Here is a 14,220-nt window from a genome sequence, read left to right on the forward strand (position 1 = left end):
AGGGAGACCAGGGGGAGTGATCAGATCCGCCGTGGTAGGGGGAAACAGTGCCGGGAAAAGACGTGGTGTGTCCCGCTGGAAGTCTGTCCATTGCCTTCGGCCAGTGCACCCCATTTGGGGGAGGGAAGCAACATTGGCCCCAGAATCTGCATTTTTCAGAAGCCAGGGCCCCGGCTCGCAGCTTGGCAGGGAGAGAGTGTCCTGGTGTCCATCTGCCACAGGACACACACACAAAAATTAAAATAACAAAGTGTTACATGATTTTGATTAAATCTAGCTGTAGTATATTTGCTTCAAGATCAGTGTGAACTGAACTGGGCACTGGTGACTCACATCTGTCACCCTAGCTTCTTGGGAGGCTAAGATCTGAAGATTGCAGTTCAAAGCCAGCCAGGGAAGTCTGTGAGACTCTTATCTCCAATTAACCACCAAAAAGCTGGGAGTGGAGCTGTGGCTCAAAAGTTAGGGCACTCACCTTGAGTGAAGAAGCTCAGGGACAGCACCCAGGCCCTTAGTTCAACCCCAGGACTGACACACAAACACAAAGAAAAGGTCAGTATGACTTTCTGCTGTGTAGGTTTTGTCGACCAGCAAAGGTCCAAGGCCTAGGAACAACTAGGGACTCTGAACACTGGAACTCAATAAGAAGTGACAGCACTTTCTAAGGAAGCGCAAAGCTACCCTAGTTATTCTCACATGCGCCTTCTACCAACAAGTCAGAAATCACAGCTGGCCATCCTTAGAGGGACTCCAATGATAATTGGAACTCTGGCTCTTCTCTCTAAAACATTTAGTCTAAGAACTGAGCATATTATGTATCAACTTAGTTGCCAAAGCAATCTATCTAATGTTCATGTTTATGTTCATGTTTGTTTTTTTATTCAAAGATGCGCTAAAATTTGTTAAATCAAACCCTTGTGTACAACTACTTAAAGAAGGAAAGAAGGAGGGAAGGAAGGAAGGAAGGAAAAGAATTAGCTAGAACCTAGTGCTGGTTGCTCATGCCTGTAATTCTAGCTAATCAGCAAAGGAAAAGTAAAACACACATCTACTGAAATATATACTCATTTAGAAATTCATCTAATTCTATCCAAGTAGAATGGACAGTTTCTTGAAATGGAAAAATCTGCCTCTGTTCTCCAGTCAGAAGCTAAGTTTTAAGGAGCCCATGTGGATGCCTAGCTGCAGGGGTCAGATTTGAGGATCTAGGTTTGAAGCCAGCCTGTGCAGAAAAGTCCACAAGATTCTTCTCTCCAATTAATCAGCATGAGGCTGTGAGTTCAAGCCGCAGTACAATCACACACTCACACATGCACACACACACACACACACACACACACACACACACGAGAGCAGGGTTTGTAATTGTGTCTCTTATACAAGGCCAAGAACCAAGACCAAACAGCAACTTCCCTTAATGCACAAAAATTGCAAAGTCTACCAAGTCTCTGTTCTCATCCCCTAGGATAACCTGTATTTTCCCAGGCCCTGAAAGCTCCAGAGATCCAATTAACAAGCAAGGGTCATAAAATCAGTGATCTCAAGCTCCCTGGGGTGAAATCTCCGGAACCTCAACCCATGGCTGCTCCAGCTTTTTCTCAGAAATCCTCAGGGAAACAGCCTCCACTCTTCCACTCTTGCATGAGTGGCACAAACCCTTTCTTCACACCTCTCCATCCTCCTCCAGCCCACAGAGCAGGGCGGGCTCTCTCTTAGACTCTGGGTTGCTGACTGGATGTGGCCCCTATCTCCTGTTGTTCTGCTAAGGTGGGAAATTCCTTCTGCATCACCACGGAACACTTCGGAGTCATGTCACTGGTGACAGAGCTTCGGTGTCTTCTAGATCACACATGGTCCTCCCTAGGTTTTTGGTTGAAATCCCCTGAGCAGCTGAGTAACTGGAAACTGAGCATATGAAATAAATGTGTCCATCCTTTCTGGAAGGTGATTTGACAAAAGATTCCTCAAAGCTTTATATAAGACCTAGACTCATCCCACCTAACTGGTTCCATTTCTACAATATAACTTGATGTTATGAAAAGATATCAGACATTGAAAAAATGATATTTATGAGAAAAGATCACCACAAGCCAGCATGGTGACTCACTCCTATAATCCCACCATGTGGGAGACTGAGGCAAGAGGATTATGAGTTCAGGGCCACCCTGGGCTATATATCAAACCTGTCTCAAAAAGATGAACACAAAAAATCATTTCCTTATATATAATACATAATAATTCATAAAATGCATATAAACATGTGTAAATTATATACGTATGCATATATACCTGTATGTTATACATGAGGTACATAGGTTAGTATATAAAAAAGAATAGTCACCCTCAAGTGGTGCCATCATAATTATGTTCTTCATTTTCCTGTATTTCTACAATTAATACTTCTACATTTAACATGGTAAGCTTTTATAATAAGAAAGGTAGGGGGAATTTTCTATTGTTGTTGTTAAAAACAGAAGCCCATTGAGTATTGGTAGTGATTCAGGAAGCTGAGATGTAAGGATCTCAGTTCAAAGCTAGCCAGGGCTGAAAAGTCTGTGAGATTCTTATCTCCAATGAATCAACTAAAATCTAGATGCGAAGTTGTAGTTCAAGTGATTGAGTACCAGATTTGAGTGAAAAAGCCAAACAAGAGCACAGGCCCCAAATTCAAGTTCAGTTCTGGCACAAAAAGGGGAGGGTGGGAAACATGAGCCCATTTTTTATACATTGCCATCTCCTTTCCTCTACTCTAGGGAACTTTGCACAATTAACCTGACACTCCCTAAATGTCCCTTTCAAGGCTGATTTCCTCCCGAGTAGCAGAAATAGCATCTGCTCTCATACTGGGATCAGCCTTTGTGGAGTACAGACTTAGACACTCTAATTGGTTTAACAGCTCACAGTGCTTCAATGAGATTCTTGGACTACTATCACAAAATACCACAGACTGATAGTATAAAGAACAGAAATTCGTTTTCACAGATGTACATCGAATATTATGACTTTGTTCTCCCACTCTTCCTCTCAAAATTCATAGATTCTAGATTCCTAGCATGGCAGATGAATTCTAGTTATGTTATTTGGCTAGAGGGAAAGAGATGTTCAAAGGCTTGCCAGAATAGGTATTATTCCTCATAGTATTTTCATTGGGTGCAAAGATGTTCCATAAGTCAGACATAAAAAAGACAATCCAATCGTGACCAGATCACAAATTGGAAAGGCCCTCTCCCAAACACTTTCTTGATCATTTTGGACAAAGGGCCATTCTGTTTTATTAGAATGGAATTACTTTTCCCTGGCTGATGCCTGTATCAATTGATTCTGAGTTCCCCAGGTAATGGAGTCTTGTGCTATTGTAATAGCTTTGTGGGCTACTCATGGGCAGGCAAGTATGACCCTCCCTCCTCACTTAACACAACAGCCCAGAGTCTTTACTTCTGGGTTAACTTGAGGTTGGTCTGAGAGAATTGGAAGGTTTTTTCCCCCTTGGTTTAAAGAAAAAATATTGAAGTAGCTATCTAGTAAATGCAGACTTCAATTATACTTTTTATTTGTAGTGCCTCTCTAGGTTTTAAGTGTGTCTACAATCCACTTACGAATCATAGAAAATACTACATAACACACAATCAGCTCCCTGTCTTCCAGATCTATTTGTCCTCTTCTGAAGTGCTTTTCTTTTATTATTTTTTCTTTCTTTAGGTATCTTAGGCCTTTTCTTGCCAGTTAGCACTCTCAAGGAGAGTTGGGGAATAAAAGAAAGAATAATGGGAATTCAGATCAGGCTGTAAATGAGTAACAAGGAGTTACAATGGGGAAGTAATGTCCCTAGCTGGAAAATATTACAGAGGAAAAGCAAAAATAATTTAGGGTTGATCTGTACATTTTAGCAATTCCCATGAAGTCCACTACTACAGATGGTACTATTTTTATGATCCAATGACTCATACCAAAGATTACTAAATAAGTATTTTGTCGTCCTTGTTATAATTTTAATGAGATTAACATTGCATACACAAAAGGAGCACAATTGTTCCCAAACATCTCACACTCCTGTGACTCAGAGAAATGAAAAGTACAGACAGATGTACCGTTGGTACAAACACACTTATGGCAAAGGCAAGAGAGTCAGCTATAAGCACAGATTTATATTATGACATAAATGGTATTTATAAATTCTCTAATGACATAGAAATGTTTCATTAGTCAAGTGTATATAAGTGTCTATACATAATTAGAAAGTAGAGCCTCTTTGTATAAGTTAGAAATGTGTGTGTGTGTGTGTGTGTGTGTGTGTGTGTGTGTGTGTACCTGTACTGGGGCTTGAACTCAGGACCTTGCCCTCTTGCTTAGCTTTGATGCACAAGAGTGGCACTCTACCATTTGAGTCATAGCTCTACTTCCAGCTTTTTGATATTTAATTGGAAATTAAAGTCTCATAGGAAAATTGGAGCAGAGTTAATGGAAGAACTCAACTGAGATGCAACTTAGTAGTTTTGGGAATCTCAACGGCAATATTACCCAGAAACAAGAATAATGAATAATTCTATGTACAGTTAATAAAAAATAAAAAACCATGACCAGAAAAAAAAATCTCATAGAATATTCTTGCCCTGGCTTAACTTCAAACCACAATCCTCAGAACTCAGCCTTCTGAGTAGCTAGGATTACAGATGTGAGCCACCAGTGCCTGATGCAACTCACTTCCCGTGAATTCTCCAAGGCAGCAATTGTTCTAAATGCTTTACCTCTTTTGTTTCATATCCCCTGCATTCCTGTGGAACAGTTATTACTCCCAGTATTTTTTCTTCCTCATTTCACAGATAAGGAAACTGAGAGCTAAAGCTCTGTCCATGGACCAAGGTGTAACAGATGCAAAGGAGCTGCAGTGTCAACCCAGGCACTCTATTCCCATAGCCCGCTAGAGACACATTTTAAATGTGCTCCCGGCAGCCAAAACAATTTTTCTTAAAGCATCTTTCAGATTTTCTTCTCCCACTCCCATTTTCCCCTACTTCCACTTTCCATGTTCAGTCCACCCAGTTCCTCATTCTGTACAAGCTATTTTACCTTGCTTCCATTATACCCAGCCTTCCTCCAAGCCCCAAGCGCCACACTCCTTAACTGCATCAGCCATCATCAAAGGCTCCCAGGACTAGAAGATTAGGCAAATTGGGGAAATGGCCTTTCATTGACCCTTCCCTGTTTAGAGCTGGTATTTAGGAAGAGATTCTGTATAATGGCCAAGCTGGTGTGTGTCTATTCATCCCAAATGACAGGTTGTTCTGAGGTCTGTTTCAAAATGGAAAAAAAGAAAGTGTCATATAATGAACAGTTGTTGGCACAAAGGAACAAGTGAAAAGTGGAAGATTATAGAAAAAAATGAAAGCAGTAAAGAGAGAAACTAAGATGAAACCAAGAAGTTTTCAGATCGCTAACTAGTTTGCTATCAAGAAGTAATATTCTATGCTGGGCACTGGTGGTTCACGCCTGTAATCCTAGCTACTTAGGAGGCTGAGATCTACAGTTTGAGATTGAAAGCCAATCAGAGCAGGAAAGCCCAGTTAACCACCAAAAAGCCAGAACTGAAGCTGTGGCTCAAGTGGCCTGAAAGGAATAAAGCTCAGAGACAGTTCCTGGACCCTGAGTCCAAGACCCAGGACAGGCACAAAAAATAAAAATCACATAAAGAAGTGCTATAAAGGGTAAACAAAGGAGGAGGCTACAATGCTTGATAAGAAATGTACTCAGTATCTTGCCCATGTAATTGTAACCCCTCTGTACAGTATTTTCACAATAAAAAAAAAAAAAGAAGTGCTATAGTTCCCAGACCCTGCTACACTTGGGGGTGGTGCCTTTCAGCATTGTACCCAGAGTACAATGACCTTGACAGAGGACAGGGAAATAGACTGAGGTGGCTCCACTGAGTAGTACTTCATAATTTAATACTGACGAAGCCCAATGCTCTGTGGTAATTAGCTCCAGTTAATTCCGGAAACAGTAAGAGATCAGAAAACAGTTCTCATCTATACACACAACTCTGCCTGTTTTAACATGTTTAATATTGTTTCTGCTCACCAGGAAGGTTTTTTTCCCACTGAGCTGCCCTCGGGGCTAATGTCCACTTGTGGGGAAAGGGGATGACACACTCAGCAGACAGCAGAAGGGATACTAGAGCAGCCTAGGTACACACGTGTGGGGTTCACCTGAGTGGAGTCTGCATGAGCTCAAGATGCCAAAAGCCTTCGGATCCAGGTGTTCTTGAGGCACACGGGATATTCCTGGCACTGCTGAACATCCCTCTTCTCTTCACATTGTTCTCTCTTTGGCCAGCAAGGATACACTCATCTACCAGGTACATTCAAATACCTGAAACCATAATACAGCTTTTTATTATTTGGCATGCGCGCCAAAACTAGAACTTGAACTCAAGATCTGGGCTCTGTCCCTTACCTTTTTTGCTTGAAGCTGATGATTTACCATCTGAGCCATAGCTCTACTTCTGGTTTGTTTGGGGTGGGAGGGGGGTAGAGTGTGTGTGGGGATTAATTGAAGAGTCCTATGAACTCAGATCTTAGTCTCCCAAATAGCATTATAGGCATGAGCCACCAACACCTAGCCATAATGCATTTTCTCATGCCACATAAAAAGAAGCTCAGCCAGGTGCCAGTGGCTCACGCCTGTAATCCTAGCTATTCAGGAAGCTGAGGTCTGAGGATTATGGTTCAAAGCCAGGCCAGCCAGGAAAGTCTGTTAGACTCTTATCTCCATTTAATCACCAGAAAAACAGAAGTTGTGCTGTGGCTCAAGTGGTAGAACCCTTACCTTGAGCTAAAGAGGTGAGGGACAGTGCCAGAGCCAGACCCAGAGTTCGAGTCTCACAATGACGACAACAAAGGAGAAGGACAAGGAGAAGGAGGAGGAAGGGGAAGGAGGAAAAAGGAAGAAGAAGAGGGGGAGGAGGAGGAAGAAGAGGCAGCTGCTCAGAGGTTAGGCTCAGGTGGCTCACACCTGTAATCCTAGCTACTCAGGAGGCAGAGCTCTGAGGATCATGGTTCCAAGCTAGCCTGGGCAGAAAGGTCCTCATGAGACACTTACCTCCAATTAACCACTCAAAAACCTGGAGGTGGGCTGTAAAGGTGGCTCCGTGGTATAGCGCTTGCCTCAATAGCATGAGGCCCTGGGTTCGATTCCACATAAGCACCACTTAAGCAGAAAAAGCCGGAAGTGGTGCTGTGGCTCAGGTGGTAGAGTGCTAGCACTGAACTGAAGAGCTGAAAGACAGTGCCCAGGCCCAGAGTTCAAGCCCCACAACCAGCAAAAAAAAAAAGACCTGGCTCAAAGTGATAGAGTGCTAGCCTTCAGCAAAAGAGCTCAGGGACAACAGCCAGGACCTGAGTCCAAGCCCCATGACCAACAAAAACAAAAGAGAAAGAAGAGGAGGAGGAAGAAAAAGAGGAGGAGGGGGGACGGGAAGGAGGAAGAAAAGGAAGAAGAGGAAGAGGAGGAGGGGGAGAAGGAGAAGGAAGAAAAAGAGGAATAAGAAGAAGACATGGCAGTAGCTTAGAACTAAGACAGGTCCCAGCAAGGCATCTGGAAGTTCTGGCTCATACCTCTGCAATTCTAGTCATCCTTCTTTTGACTGTACCCTAGCGATGCTCACTTCCTTCTAAGGATGGAGCCAAATGACTATGACATTCCGAGCATCTTTCCCTGAGGCCATTCTTCAAAGTGAGTACAACTGTCCACTCCCAACTCATTCTATAGAATTCTCACCAGCCTGCAATATGGTATGGCACCCTCATTAGCTGTCACGAATCAAAACACAATAGCTAGATTTAGAGGAAGTAAAAACTTGGAAAAATTTGCATACACTTGAAGCTTGATATTGGAGAACTGAATATTGGAAAAGTAGCCTCTATTAGTGTCTGACATAGCTGAGTAATTGTTTAAACTTTGGGGAATGAGTAAGGAAGAAGTCTACCCTTTAAAGATGATATTTTCCCCCAAATATTTTGTCAATCATTTCAGTTCCTGTACATATCTAGAATTTTTAAATATAAAAGCCAGATTTAGTGTGTTTTCTTCTTCTGTCTTTTGTCATATTCTTTCCATGAGACAATAAACATAAAACTCACCTACTACATGAGTTTCAAAAGAGGGTCAAAGTGAGCAAAAGAGAAACTGCACACAAAGTAAATGAGTTAGAGGCTGGGCCTGGTTGGTTCACTCCTTTAACCCCAGCACTGGGGAGGAGACAGGAAGATGCCAAGTTGAAAGCCAGGCTGGGATACCAAGAGAGACCCTGCCTCAAAAACTAATAAATAAATTAGTATCCTATCAGAGAACCCCTCCACTCACAGTCAGCCCATGTGTTTCCTTGAACCACCACTAGGGGAAACCTGGCACTGTTACCTTCCTTTCCACCCTTTCAGCTGTAGTATGGAATCTCATTCCTCAAGCTACCTCCCTCATCTTTTGAGGGTTAATAACTACCTAGATCTCATCTAAGAATAGTTAAAAGGGATGGGGACCTATCTTACTAGTGGGATAAAGGTTTTGAACTAAAAACCTCCTGCTTGCTAGAGCAAGCCCTGTTAGGCCTGCTCCCCTCGCAGCTTTTGTTTTGGTTTGTTATTCCTTTCAGATAGGGTTTCACATTTTTGCCTGGTGCCAATCTCAGACCACAGTCCACCCTATGCCTCAATTGTAACTGGGATAACAGGTGTGTACCGCCACACCCAACTGGTTTGCTGAGATAAGATCTCTCTATAATCTTGCCTGAGCCTGCTTTGAGTTACCTCAATCAAATACCTGGGATTACGGGATATGAGTCACCAAAAGAAGAAAAGAATGCAGTGATGTTGACAAGCACTGTATTCCAAACTAGCATTCTCCTTTATCCATAGTGGGACATTTTGTTTCAAGCACTATAAATCACAAAATATCAGCCTTTTACAGTTAGTCAACCTTATGCTTATCAGGTATTTTGTTTTGTTTTGCCAGTTACAAGGCTTGAACTCAGGGCCTGAACACTGTCCCTGAGCTTTTACTTGTAAGGCTACTGCTCTACCATTTGAGCCACAGTTCCACTTTCAGATTTTGCTGGTTAATTGGAGGTAAGAGTCTCAGACTTTGGCTAGCTTTGAACTACAATCTTTAGATCTCAGGCTCCTGAGTAGTTAGGATTACAAACATGAACTATCATTGCTTGCACACAAAATTTTGTAACTTCTAATCCTGCTCCCTTTCCTTAAGAACATAGGGCTCTTCTTCAGCTTTATCAAGAAGCTGAAGATGGGCTGGGAAGGTGGCTCAGTGGTAGAGCGCTTGCCTTGCATGCATGAGGCCCTGGGTTCGATTCCTCAGCACTACATAAGCAAAAAGAAAAAAGCCGGAAGTAGCACTGTGGCTCAAGTGGCAGAGTGCTAGCCTTGAGCTGAAGAGCTGAGGGACAGCGCCCTCAGGCCCCACGACCAGACCCCTCCCACCCCCCAAAAAAGAAGCTGAAGATAGATTACCAGTCTCTTCCAAGGGGAGATCCAGACCCAAGAGATGTAAACACCAATGTTTTAGTTCCACATAGCCCTAGCAATTGGAGACCTCACAATAACAGAACGGATCCCATGATTGGAAACAATAAAGGCAAACTTGGATCAACTCTCAACCATGTATGGACCCTTCAGATCCAACCAAACAACCTTTAGTAAATTTTCTCTCAAACCTGAGTTTGTGTAACCTGTTCTCCTGGCCAGATGGAAAGCAATTTCCCCAGCTATTACCTGTCATCAAAGCAGCCAATTTCAAACTGAGAAAGGGAAAAGGGAAGGAGCAACAAAGGAACACGAGAGACTTGCATTCTGACACCTCTCATTCGTCCCACACTATTTCTTCCCTTCCCAATGTTGGTAATGACCCTTTATGTCCTCAGGAGTTTATCAAGTGGCCAGATGCTGGTGATTTACACTGTTATTCTAGGAGGCTGAGAACTGGAGGGCCCTGGTTGGAGGTCAGCCTACAAAGAAAGGGTTAATAGATTCAATTTCCGAAATAATCACCCAAGCTCACTCCTGTAATCCTAACCACTCAGAGGCTGAGATCTGAGGATTGTGGTTTAAAGCCAGCCTGGGCAGGAAAGTCCATGAGACTTACCTCCAAATAACTACTAACAAGCCAGAAATAGAGCTGTGGCTTAACATGATAGAGGACTAGCCTTGAGTACCAAAGCTCAGGGACAGTGTCCAGGCCCTGATTTCAAGCCCCAAGACTGGCACTAAAATAAAAATAGTGAAAAAAATCTGAGTAAAATTTTCAGGAAAAAAAGAAAACTAAAAACATGACTAGATGAATGGCTCAAGATGTAGAGCTCCACCCTAGCAAGACCCTGAGTTCAAACCCAAGTGCCAAAATATATATATATATATATATATATATACACATACACGTGTGTGTGTGTGTGTGTGTGTGTGTGTGTGTGTGTGTGTCTCAAATGTCCCTTCCAATTCTGTGAGGTATTGTGAATGGGCCCTCAGTTTGGTAGGTTTCAGTGCAATTTGGAAAGTATCTGAGGCATGTTGCTCAGGGCGAGCAATTTTCTCAGCAGCTAGGGCAGCAACCCGAGATGACCAGGGAAAGGAGCTGCCTTGTTTGCTTTGCCCTTCAACCCCATCTCAGTTATAGTATGGATTTGCACGAGTATGAACAATAAAAAGCATTTTTTCCTCCCTCAGACTTCACACTCGTCAGCAGAGACCTGCCTCATGACCTGAAATTGGCACAAAATCAGCACAGAATTAACCATTACACAAATCACAGATGTTGGCTCATATTTAGAAAAACATTTTGGCTGCATTTCAGTGATTTTCCATTCATATATCTCCAATTCTTTCCTTCAGAGGTACTCTTAGTTGTCTGCATCACAAAGAGAAATCAATATGACACTATTTTAAAATTATATTTAATCCTGTGCATAGTGTGCTCTACTAAAGAAGAAGGAGGAAAAAAAAAAGTTAGATAAAGGCCAGAATCCGTTCTCTACAATAATGGCTAACAGAAGTATTCAGTATGAAAATCTTATCTTACATGCCCTAAATTCCTGTGTGTGTGTGTGTGTGTGAGAGAGAGAGAGAGAGAGAGAGAGAGCATGCTGGGGCTTGAATTCATAACTTATCTTGCTTAGCTTTTTTGCTCAAGGTAGGTGCTTTACTATTTGAGCCACAACTCTAATTCTGGCTTTTCTGGCTAGTTGGAGATAAGATTCTCACAGACTTTTCTTCTCAGGCTGGCAAGAAATGTTAAGCCTCAGATCTCAGCCTCCTAAGTAGCTAGGATTATAGACAAGAGCCACCAGCTCTAAATTCCTCTATTTCACTTCTGGTGACTAATTTATTCTAGTTTTTCCTCCCTTGGTATCTTCCTTTGCTTTCTCACTCAAGGTTAGCACTTGAGCCAGAGCTCCATTTCCAATATTCTGGTGATTAATTGGAGATAAAGAGTTTCACAGATTTTCCTGCTTGCAATTACATGGGCAGTTTAATGCATACATTTCTTATCAAGCATTGCAGCCTCCTCCTTTGTTTACCCTTCACATCCCTTCCCAGCCTCCCCCCACCCCCCACTTCAGCCTCCCCCCCACACCAAAGTTGTAAAGTTCGTTTTCGACATGACAACTTGTACTTCTCATTGTTGCAACAGGTCCACCTGTATCCTTAAACGACTTGTTTTTCCCCATCTCCTCTCACAAGTTATACTGACATCAAATATAGTGAAAGCAGGGGTTATACAAATCTACAAAAAGATAATCTTATAAATGTGTTAGAAACAAATGCATGAAAGGAAAAAACATTAAAATACATATCTAAGGGTTCTTTTTCCTAACATCACTTTATCTGACCTTTTCCACTTGACTCATACATATACTAGATATTGCAAATAAGGGAAACCATGGGACCTATGTTTCTTTGGGCCTGGCTTACTTCATTCCTAACTAATGGGGCAATGCATTCTTTCTGATGGAGGCATAGAATTCCATTGTGTATATATACCACATTTTCTTGATCCATTCATCTACTGAGGGGCATCTGGTTGGTTACATCTGGGTTGGTTCCATATCTTAGCTATGGTAAATAATGCTGCAATAAACATAGTTGTGCTGATAGCTTTAGTGTGGTCTTGTTTGTAAACATTTGGGTAAATGTCCAAAAGTGGGATTGCTGGGTCATAGGGGAGCTCCATGTGGAGTCTTTTGAGGAATCTCCATACTGCTTTCCAAAGGGGTTGAACAAGTTTACATTCCCACCAACAATGAAGTAAGGTTCCCTTCTGTCCACATCCCCTCCAGCATCTGTTGTTGTTAGAGTTCTTGATTATAGCCATTCTAACTGGGGTGAGGTGGTATCTTAATGTTGTTTTGATTTGCATTTCTTTTATGACTAGAGAGGTTGAGCATTTCTTCATGTGTCTATTGGCCATCCTTCTTTCTTCTTCAGAGAAGTTTCTCTTTAAGTCTTTAGCCCACTTATCTATTGGGCAGTTGTTTCTTTGAGGATTTGTTGTTGGGGGATTTAATTTTTTGAGTTCCAAGTATATTTTAGATATGAGACCCTTGTCTGTTGTATGGCTAGTGAAGATCTTCTCCCAATCCGTGGACTTTCTATTGATCTTGCTAGCTATGTCCTTTGCCATAAGCATCACTTCTTTGATGAATGTTGGATGTATCTGAATACAGTTCAAAGGAAATAGATCCCACTATTGCAGAAAGGATTCAATAAGTCCCTAAGTCATTTCATGATTGATTCAACATGCATCTCTCTAAGACAAAACATTCTAGAATATTTATGTGGGAAAGGCAATGTATCAGTCTCATCAATCTGATTTGTTCAAATACATGGTTGTGTGAGAGACAAGCTTGAGACTATAATGGCTATCTCAGTAAAATCATGATGTGGCCATTCACTTGGTTTGGCCAGTGTTGCCTGGAGATTTGTTCTAGTGAAGGCAGTCCTGCTAGGCGAGGGATTTACCTAACTTTTGTTACAAGCACCTTGATGATTTGCTAGAGGAACAATAGAAGTCTATACAAATTGATTTTCCAGTGTATGAGTAAAAAAAAATGCCTTCAAAATCTGTAAGTTTTATGTCTTTGTTTTCACTTGCGAGGACTCATAGCTCTTTGAAGATAGTTAGGTTTTCACAGAGCTTTTATGAAAATTGAATCAGTCAGACATAGTGTCTAGTATCGCATTATCCACACACAATATCTAGTGTCATGGTTCTAGAGCAAACAAGACCTTGTCTCAATCCTACTAACCCATTAAATTGAGGGTGATGAGGCAAGTTTAGTGTAGTTAATCTGTTTATGAATCTGTCTGCCCCTTCCCACATACTCTCAGAAAGAATAATAACTACCTAACAGGTCTGTGTAACAATAAAATACAATGTATACAGAAATTTTGTGCAGTACTCCATACTTGAATATATAACATGCTATACTCAGAATTTTATACTTCTCAACAACTTGTATGCAGTTATTATTTAATAATTTATAAATACCAATTTCTGCATTGATAATGATGAAGTATTAGACTTGATTGATGTTTTTCTCTACCTTTCACCAAATCTTATCTGTGGTGAACAGATGGTTACAATTTCAATGTTCCGCCACATACCAGTAGCTCATACCTGTAATCCTAGTTCCTCAGGAGGCTGAGATGTGAGGATTGAAGTTTGAAGCCAACCTGGGCAGGAAACTCCATGAGACTCTTATCTTCAATTAAGCATTAAAAAACTCAGAAGTAGAACAATGGCTTAAATGGTCATTACTAGCCTTGGACCAAAAAAAACTCAGGGACAATGCCAGACCCTGTATTCATGTCCCATTATCTTACTTATGAAACTGTAACCTTTATAATAACAACAAAACATATTTAAACAAATAGAGTTCAGTTATTCTGGGAGAGAAATGCTGGCATACTGTGTTCATTAACAGACTACATTGCATATAAGAGTTATTTAGGAAAATATTTATTTTGAATGAATGACTAATGAACAGGTTATCAACAAATAATTCAATATCTCTTTAGGATTTGTTTAGTTAAGCCTTATTGATAAAGTCCTATTTTAGGCTTTAAAAAGTACACACACACATACACACACACACACAAATACAAATGAGATGCTTCATTGAGGCAGGCATTGTATTAGTCAAATTGTTCTTGCTGAATC

At 41.4% G+C, this 14,220-nt stretch overlaps 1 protein-coding gene across 5 annotated transcripts in view; it reads left to right on the forward strand.

Moving 5' to 3' along the window:
- Window positions 1-14,220, forward strand: part of Kcnq5 (potassium channel, voltage gated KQT-like subfamily Q, member 5) — a 540,825-nt gene that overhangs the window by 483,441 nt on the left and 43,164 nt on the right. The gene's annotated exons all lie outside the window — the stretch shown is intronic.

Source organism: Dipodomys ordii, unplaced genomic scaffold, assembly GCF_000151885.1.
Source record: "Dipodomys ordii isolate 6190 unplaced genomic scaffold, Dord_2.0 Scaffold172, whole genome shotgun sequence".
Taxonomy (NCBI): domain Eukaryota; kingdom Metazoa; phylum Chordata; class Mammalia; order Rodentia; family Heteromyidae; genus Dipodomys; species Dipodomys ordii.